Genomic DNA, 10,000 nt, shown 5'->3' with positions numbered 1-10,000 from the left:
ATCCCTCCAGTACTAGTTCACTATTTTACAAAATACAACACTCTTTTTATCACACAAGTGATAATTCTACTTTTAATATACGTTATCGGTGAATAACTCTATCTAAAGTGAAACCTTACTTCTCAATTCGAATTACTCCATACATGTATTTATACCGTTTCAATATATACTAAATACAGTATAGGTTATGAAGAAACTAATACAATAAAAACTGTTTCGAGTTTCGACTGAGAGTGTAAAATCACCCTTAAGCATACAATTTTGACAAGCTAATATAACTAGATATGAATTAAAAACAGCTTGCAACATACCATATAAGATGAATGCACTCTTTACATATGGATGTACAAAATTCATGTACTGTGTGACTGTTCAATAATGAAACATTTCTGGGCATCAGTGTAGTGCATCAATAATGAACAATGCTAAGCAACATTGCTCATTATTGATACATTACATTTCACATTTACAGTGAATACTGCATGGCACCCTGTGTCTTGCACAAGTACCAAATAACAAAGATTTTTGCTGCTCTTGCAAGAACATCGTATATACTGCAACAGTTCCAGTGGCTGCTTTTAGGTCTGCGATAGAAGGTGCTATTAATAACCACTCATTATTGAGCCCATAGGTGTCCTTCCTAAGCCCTGTTTTCTAGTGATACCACATCCTGACTTAAAAATGTACCCGGAGAGAATGGTAGTAGCACGCTCTGCTAGTGGGAGGCATAAGAACAAACTTGGGCATGGAGATGGAGCAGATAGTTAAGGTAAGGTGCACTACATCCCCCAATGGATAAGTGTCACAATTTTTTTTCCAGTGTCACATATCTCCTGTGCTGTGCTGATGTATCTCCAAAGATGAGAAATTTGCTGTATTGACTCCAGCAGCATTATTCCTTTAATCTTTCCCATGACATACAGGGATGGTATTGTAAAAGGTGTCTGCTTTCAGTTCCAGTTTCATCTGAATAGATGTTCACCAGAATATCAGCCTGGTAATCCCAACACCCCAAGGTGGTGCCCAACCACAGCAGTGGTCTCCCCCGTAGCAGGCTTAAAATTAGGTCCCGGGCTGGGATGGATCTGATGCAATGCAAATGCAATTCGAAGGCGTTACTGCTCTACTAGCCAGGAGTGTCACACCATCATATGGCAAGAACAAATGATAGGCCCATGCAAAGCTGGTATACCAACCGTGTGTCGCACGTTCGTACATAGTTCCTTTTGTGCTTGTATCTTCGCTCTTCCCTCGCACTAAAAAGAACCTGAAAAAACATGTCTTGTTTCTCCTGTGTAACATTATCTGTTTTTTGAACATGAGAATTCTTGTTGCCTTGAACTTTTGTATATAAAGGAGAGTATTCTATAAAAAAAGTCACTCAGTTGCTTTCATTCTGCCTTTGAGTTACAACCTTTCTCTCGGCCCGTCATATTGGTGACCCCGGAAGTCGACTTGCTCCTCCGGCCTTTCATCCCCCTACCCCCTCGCCTCTCCATCGTTGGTACCATGGAGTACTCTACGGAGATTATTGCTGCGACTCCCCCATTGAAACTTTCATCATTCGCCAGATGAGAGGCATTTGCTTGGTTTCAGTGTGCAGAAGTCCAGTTTCACATCAAGGGCGTGACTCACTCAACCACCAAAGAAGATAATGTTCTCGCGGCGATACACGAGGACACCTTCCCGGAAATATCCGACTGGCTTTGTGAACTAGGAGACACCTCAATAGCGTATGACGCCCTCAAAACATACCTCCTGCAGCAGTACTCGCCGTCGCCAGCCGCCCGTATAGCAAACTTTTTAAGCTCTCGCAACAACCGTCGGGGGACCAAAGGCCTTCCCTCGCCATCAGGGAAATGACCAGTATCGCTCGCCTTCAACCTGCTGCAGACGACTCTCCTCATGAGGTGAACCTACTTCGTGCCCTTTGGATACGCCGTTTACCCGGACCTATACGCGCTGCCATACCCGATGTCGATAGTTTACCCATAGAGGACTTGATGACCAAAGCCAACGCCCTTATGGACAGCCCTTTCAAGACCTCCATCAACGCCTCCACCCATGACAAGAGGACGCCTATTAAACGTAACTCGAAGCTGACGTGAAGGCCATAGGACATACACGCCTACCCCGTGATGTGCCGAAGCGGCGACAAAGCCACCCACCACCCTCCACTTGCTCGCGCCACAACCAAAGACTTCTACAGCCACTTACTACAGCTCATTCGCAGCAGTTTTGCTACTATCACTTCAGGTACGAGGCAACCGCAAAGAAATGTGCCAAGGATTGTCAGTGGCCAAAAAACGTGTAAGTAGGCCATCGCTCGTGGCGGTGGCCTCCTGTGTTTCTAATCTTTTCTTTTTACATGATGCAGGAACGGGCGTGCGATATTTGGTAGACACGGGTGTTTTTTGTTCTCTTTTGCCAAGCGAACTCTTCAATACACGAGGTAGTCCGTCTACGTCTGCCGACGTACGCTTGGTAGCTGCCAACGGATCTGCGATACCCACTTATGGTTACGAGAACCTCATATTATCCTTCGGAATCGGTAAATTTAATGGGAAGTTTCTCGTTATTGATGTCACATTGCCAATCCTCGGTGCGAATTTCCTCTCTCATTTCCACCTTCTGGTCGATGTCGCCCACCGACGATTGGTCAACTCAGACTCGTACTTGTCGACACCTCTTCAACCCGCCCCCTCTAACCTCGCTCTCAACATCAACACACCCACAGATGCCTACGCCCACCTCCTCACATCGTACCCGGAAGTTTTCCGTCCAGAACTTCACCAAACGCCCACTGTTCCTGCAGAGCACGATATTTATCACCATATCAAGACAACGGGACCCCCAGTCGTCGCAAAATTCAGACGTCTGGTACCGGAATGATTGGCAGCCGCCAAACACACGTTCGCTGAAATGGAGGAAATGGGCCTTTGCCAAAAGGCCTCCAGCCCATGGTCGTCACCCTTACACATCGTTCTGAAGAAAGACGGTTCCCTCCGTCCATGCGGGATTACAGGCGCCTGAACATGCAAACAGAACCGGATCACTACCCCCTCCCAAACATTGCCGACGTGACCTCCTACCTGCCCAAAGCGAAGGTTTTCCCTACGCTCGACCTCCTGAAGGGGTATTATCAGGTGCCTATGAACCCAGAAGACATCTCCAAGACTGTCATCACCACTCCGTTTGGTTTATACACCTTCAATTACTCCTGTTTTGGCTTTCGTAATGCTTGGGTCACATTTCAACGTCTCATGGACGGCATCTTATGGGACCTCCCCTTCTGTGTATGTTATGTGGACGACATACTTGTGTTCTCCTCAAATGAGAAACATCTCCGTCACCTGCGCATCGTGCTCGACCGTCTGCAAGAAAACGGCCTTGTAGTTCGGTACAACAAGTGTACCTTAGGCGTTAACGAAGTGTAGTTCTTAGGGCACCGCATCACTCCCGAAGGAGTCCATCCCATCCTTGAGAAGGTACCAGCCGTTCAGGACTTCCCCGTGCCCTCGACTGTCAAAGCTCCGCAGGAATTTTTGGGCATGATCAACTATTATCACCGTTTTCTGCCAGCCATTGCCGCCACTCTTGCTCCCCTCTACGCCTCCCTCAAGGGCAAGCCAAAAGACCTGAAGTGGGGTCCCCTTCAAAAAGCCGCCTTCCGCAATGCAAAGAAGGCCCTATCAACTGTTGCAGCTCTCACTTTTCCTATCCCACATGCCCCTATCCTTCTCTCCACCAATGCCAGCGACGTCGCTATTGGTGCAGTACTCGAGCAGGTGGTCAACGGCTCACCTTGCCCATTGGCCTTCTTCAGCAGAAAACTGTCCAAGGCAGAATCGGGTACTACCTTCGATCGCGAATTGCTGGCGGTGCACTTGGCTGTCCGTCACTTTCGCCATTTCTTAGAAGGTAAGACCTTCGTCATTCACACAGACCACATGCCTCTGGTGCACGCCTTCACTCGACAGTCTAATGCCTGGACCCCCCGGCAACGCCGACATCTCTCTGCCATGGCTGAATACAATTGCACCCTTCAATACATCCCTGAGAAAATGAATCCCGTTGCCGATGCCCTGTCAAGAAACACGTTCGCTGCCGTTCAACTGGGATTGGATTACAACGCCCTGGCTGAAACCCAACAACAGGATCCAGAGTATCAAGCATGGTGGACATCCTGCACGTCCCTCCGTTGAGAAGACTTCCCCCACGAAGACTCCAACACCACCCTCCTCTGTGACATCAGTACTGGTAGACCGCGACCTTGGATCCCTGTTCCCATGCGTCTGCGGGTGTTTGATTTCATTCACGGCATTTCACATCCCTCGTGCTGTTCTACTGCACAGCTGCTGAAGACAAAGTTCATTTGGCACGGCATTTCTAAGGATGCTAAGGATTGGGTCCGCGCCTGTACTTCTTGCCAAACTTTCAAAGTACATCAACACACGGATTCAGGAGTGGGAACCTTTCCTCAACCTCAGTGTTGTTTCGCACACATTCACGTCAACGTTGTAGGTCCCCTACCCACATCACAAGGACATCGTTACCTGTTTACCGTCATCACCCGCTCCTTCCGTTGGCCTGAAGCCATTCTCATGGAAACTGCAACATCCGGCTTATGTACATCTGCCTTACTCTCAGGATGGATTGCAAGATTTGGTATCCCTGAGCATATTACTTCTGGCAGGGGTACCACTTATACCTCTCAATTGTGGACATCATTAGCGAATCTCCTGGGCATCACCCTACATCACTCAACGGCTTACAACCCCGCTGCCAATGCAATGGTTGAACATTTTCATCGCACCCTCAAAGCAGCTTTGATGTCCCGCTGTAAGGATTCTAACTGTTGTACCCAGGCTCCCTGGGTCCTCCTGGGACTAAGGACCACTGCTAAAGACGGCCTCGACGTTTCGGCAGCTGAAATGGTGTATGGCGATCCGTTGCTCGTCCCTGCCGAATTTTTTCCTTCTACAACCTCCTCCGATGATTTCCAGCGCATACTTCACATCGTGGGAAAATTTACTCCATGCCACCAGACTTACAAGCCACTTGCGAAGCATCACATACCGACAGACTTGCACTCTACAACGCACGTCTTCCTGCGCAACGACACCAGCAAGCCACCGCTAACGCCCCCTTACACGGGACCTTTCCTTGTGATCCGACGCAGTCCGAAACCATTCCTACTAAACATTCGTGGCAAACAGAACTGGGTCTCCATTGATCGTCTAAAACCTGCTTATCTTCTGCCAGATGACCCGCCTACAGTTTGCCTCTCCAGATCACGGCGTCCTATTTAACATGTACAGCATGTAATTTTTAGGGGGGGAGCCATGTACCAACCGTGTGTCGCACGTACATAGTTCATTTTGTGCTTGTATCTTCGCTCTCCCCGCGCACTAAAAAGAATCTGAAAAAAACATGTCTTGTTTCTCCACTGTAACATTGTCTGTTGTTTTAACATGAAAATTCTTGTCGCCTTGAACTTTTATATATAAAGGAGAGTGTTCTATAATAAAGTCACTCAGTTGCTTTCATTCTGCCTTTCAGTCACAACCTTTCTCTCGGCCCGTCACACTCCCTTTCAATTACTACTTTGGTACCCTTTGATAGAAATCTTTTATGGCCTGTTCTGCATAAATACCTTTCCAGTCGGTGGCGCATGAAACAACAAAATAACCAAAACATCTCCATCTTCACAAAATACATGCACATTGTCTATATATATATATATATATATATATATATATATATATATATATATATATATATATATATATATATATATATATATATATATATATATATATATATATATATATATATATATAATGTGTGCATTCGTGTGTGTATATCCGTATGTATATTTATATATCATGAGTGAGTGTGTTTGCACTTGTGCAGCCAAGTGCATATATATAAAAAAAAATAATTCTGAGTACGTTAACATGTAATGACATAGGTGTGAAAGTTGAAAATATTAGAGACTATCGCAGGCAATACTGATGTTACTAAATCGCCAAAACTATCAGAAACCAGACTCTATTCACCCTGGGAATGCTGATTAGAATGTGAACAGAAAAGTACAGATTATTGCAAATCCCCCAATATGCGACGTGTATGCAGCATGGGAAGAATTTACCATCCACTGCTAATTCTGATTCAGAAATGAGGTCGAAGAAAAGAAAGTGGTATCCGATGGACCTTCGGTGAATATACAGATGGCTTCATTAATCCCGATGCATTTCATGGAAAGCTGAAGAGACTTTGGGTTATCAGAATAGATGAAGTCAAATATACATGGTGGGGTTGATTACGAGTCAACATCGTCAACATCGTACACCAGATTATGGTTCAACAGTACCCAGCATAGAAACAATAGTTAAGAACGTATTTTCAAGAGAGAGTTTGGAGATTTTAAGTCAAGATTTTATATGTCAGAGGAAGTAAATTGTATAATCAAAATTTCTAGATAAAAATGTAAAGGCTCATAGTTCTTTTTAAAGCGTTAAATACTGCCTTCATCTTATCACATTGTTTGCGGAGAATGTTTTTAATTTCAAGAAATTACAATGGCTCTTGTAGTAAAAGATTGTTCTATGCAGTCAAAAAGCAGTTGCCAAGTAGAAGTAAAATGGGGATCAAATGTCACTTGTAGTATATGGAAATGAAATAACACCCAAGTTTTCATCTATTTTGTAACATCTAATATTTCAAATAGAGTATCAACCCGCCTAGTAAATGAACCTGTATTTAAAGAAATAATAAAATTTTAGGTAGTAGGTTGGCCAGGGCACCAGCCACCCGATGAGTTATCACCGCTAGAGAGCTATTATGTCCTTTGAATGGCCATACGGTACTACATTGGGTGCTTATCTCTGGTTACGGTTCATATCCCCTTTGCGTACACATACACCAAATAGTCTCCTCTGTCCTCATACACCTGCTAACACACAGATTACCTGACAACTTTTCGCTCCAGAGGTTAATTACTGCACTGTAATTGTTGAGTGGCTACTTTCTCTTGGAATGTGTAGAAGAGACTCTGTAGCTATGGTTAGCAGCTCTTCTAGGAAAAGGACATTAGAAAACAAAACCACTGTACTCTAGTCTCGGGTAGTGCCATAGCCTTTGTACCATAGCCTTCAAGGTGTTCTGTCTTGTTTCTCTTCTACTTGTTTTATTAAAGTTTTTATTGTCTATATATGAAATATTAATTTTTATGTTGTTGCTGTTCTTAAAATATTTTATTTTAATTGTTAATTACTTCTCTTATTTACTTGTTTCCTTGTCTCACTGGGATATTTTCCCTGTTGAAGCCATTGGCCTTATAGCATCTTGATTTTCCTACTAGAGTTTTAGTTTAGCAAGTAATAATAATAATAATAATAATAATAATAATAATAATAATAATAATAATAATAATAATAATAATAATAATAATAATAATAATAATAATGATAATAATACCGAATATAAAGGTAATTCTGTATAAGAAAAAAATTATATCAATACAAATTTAAGTAAAAATTAGTTCCATGAAATTTACAATGTACGAAGTAATTAGTAATGATAGCATTATACTAAACTTTTTTTTATTTCATTGTTCATAGGCTTAATATAATTAATCATGAATATCGCTAAACATAAACACACAAGCACACACAACTAAAGTAGAGGATTATATTCATGACGAAGATGATTTGGGAAACGGCTCTTAATAGTTTTCACAGCCAGTCTTTCTAACTAATTTAAATGGTTAATAAATGTACTCTTTTTCATTCGTTTCTTGGTGAGTATTTGTTTTTCGTCCCACGAAATATTGATTAATAGGTTAATGATAACAACATGGAAAAGATTGATGTCATTAACTAAGAAAAAGTTATTAAATGAAATAATTTTTCTCTCATAGTATACAACATTAGACTTGTGACAGGAAGGAAAATGGTATTTTTTGATAGTATTGTTTCATATCAAGAGACAACTTTTCATTGGATTCATGTAAACAAGTCTATGTAGCATTTTTACAGTATGGGATTACTAGAATAGTACATTTTTCTAGGGAGAGTTGTAATAATACAGCATATAACAGAAGATCATAAGAGCCAAAACGTTATTTACAAATTTTATTCAGAATAAATCGTTTTTAAAAACGCAGTCGATAAAAAAAATTTCAGTTGCATCAAATAGATAGCATCCAGGTAGCCGATAGACTGCTTATAAACAAGTTTGGCATGTGTCCGGCTAACAGCATCGGGTATTTTACAGCCCGAAGGAATTTCCTATTTTTATTCTCCAGCAGAACTGTTTCTCGACCAACTTTGCTGTTTTTTACATGAATCCCAGCGATATATTTTCTTCATTCACCTTTTTCACTTTACTTGTATGGCGTCTCAGCTAGGGTTGTTTGAACTTTGATATATTTCTCCAGCAAAAAATCTATCGACAATTCGTTAAATTTCTTTCAGTATTACAAAAGATGAAATGATTGGTATTATAAAATTAGAATAGAATAGCTTCTAGGCTTTAACGTCATTTTCAGCTGAAATAAAACTATGAAATGTCGTAATATGAATTCCTTGTGATCTCTAGAAGCTCTTCTCCCATCGTTCAGTTTCAATAGTTTCCATCTGTAATGAATTTTGGACATAAATCTCTGCCTGGCATTGGGACACAGGTATAGGGTTGATTGGGACGACGAGTTATGCCCTGTCAGTAGGAAAACCAGTTTGGAAATGCTGCAGAAACAGGCCCAGTAAAATAATTTGGTTTGAAACTTTAGTTTTATGAGGTAAAAGGGATGCGTGTTTTTCCTATTTTTTATCATAAATCAATGATATTTGATTAATTAATGAGATTTGTTTTCTCGCTGTTTTTGTCAGTAACATATTCAATGATATACTTTAAGAAAATTTGTTATTAGGTATTCAATTCTTCGCATATATGTTTGCTGCAGTTATAAGAACATGTTAATTGTTTCCTTGATCTTGTGTGTATTAGGTAAAATAAACTAGGCTAATTGTGGGATATTCTCGGTTTTAGACAAATAGAAAGACTTATAGACCAGTTTATAGATAAATAGAAAGATAAATGAACCGACAAAGGCATATATAGAAAGATAAGCTTACTTGGAAAAGAGAGTAACTGAAGCACGAAGAATACATTTCCCACCCCTCCCCAATAAGGTAAAATATGATAAAGAAATTAATCGTGAGTAAGATGGAAGTATGTTCGGAGACTCTGGCATTTGGTTGAACAGCAAAGGTTTTAGCCTACTTACTGAATTTAGAATTATGGATATATAACATTAAAACTTTCAAATAGATTCACTCGATAATCACAATAGAATCATAGCTTTATCATGATTAATTTTTATGTTAATATTATTTGCATTTGAAAAAGAAAAACACATCTTTGTTCATAGCGTGGTCATGAAAACTCAACAATATTGTCAAAATAATAAATTGGAATATGTTTCAACAAATATTCAGTTCCGCTACAGTCCATACAATAGCAACTTTTTTAATAGATTTGTAGCTTTGAAGGTATGAGGATACAAATATCAAGAAGGGAGTTAAACAAATTTCTTGCATAGATATTCAGCAGCCAGGTTTTCATGTCAAGATTTTAATGGATAAACAAAATTTGTCATTAGATAACCAACGTGGGTCAGATGGAAGTATGTCGGATATTATGTGGAAATATATTGTATTCAAAAATATTTTTTACATTTTCATGTTTTTAACTACCTAGGAAATTTAAGCTTTTCTTCATCCATCCATAAACACCAGCAAAAATCAATGTTTTTTTTTTTTTTTTTTTTTTTTTTTTTTTTTTTTTTTTTTTTTTTTTTTTTTAAACAATGCATATCTTTTCTTAATAGTTATGTAATGAGATATATATAGTACTTATCACTATTGTTATGAGCATAATAATATGGTAATTGAGGGTGAAGTAAATCAGTGAATAACAACAGTGAAAAGAAAAC

This window comes from Palaemon carinicauda, chromosome 4 (assembly GCF_036898095.1).
Source record: "Palaemon carinicauda isolate YSFRI2023 chromosome 4, ASM3689809v2, whole genome shotgun sequence".
In the NCBI taxonomy this organism is placed as follows: domain Eukaryota; kingdom Metazoa; phylum Arthropoda; class Malacostraca; order Decapoda; family Palaemonidae; genus Palaemon; species Palaemon carinicauda.
The sequence above is the reverse complement of the archived record's forward strand: the minus strand, read 5'-3'. Positions refer to the sequence as shown.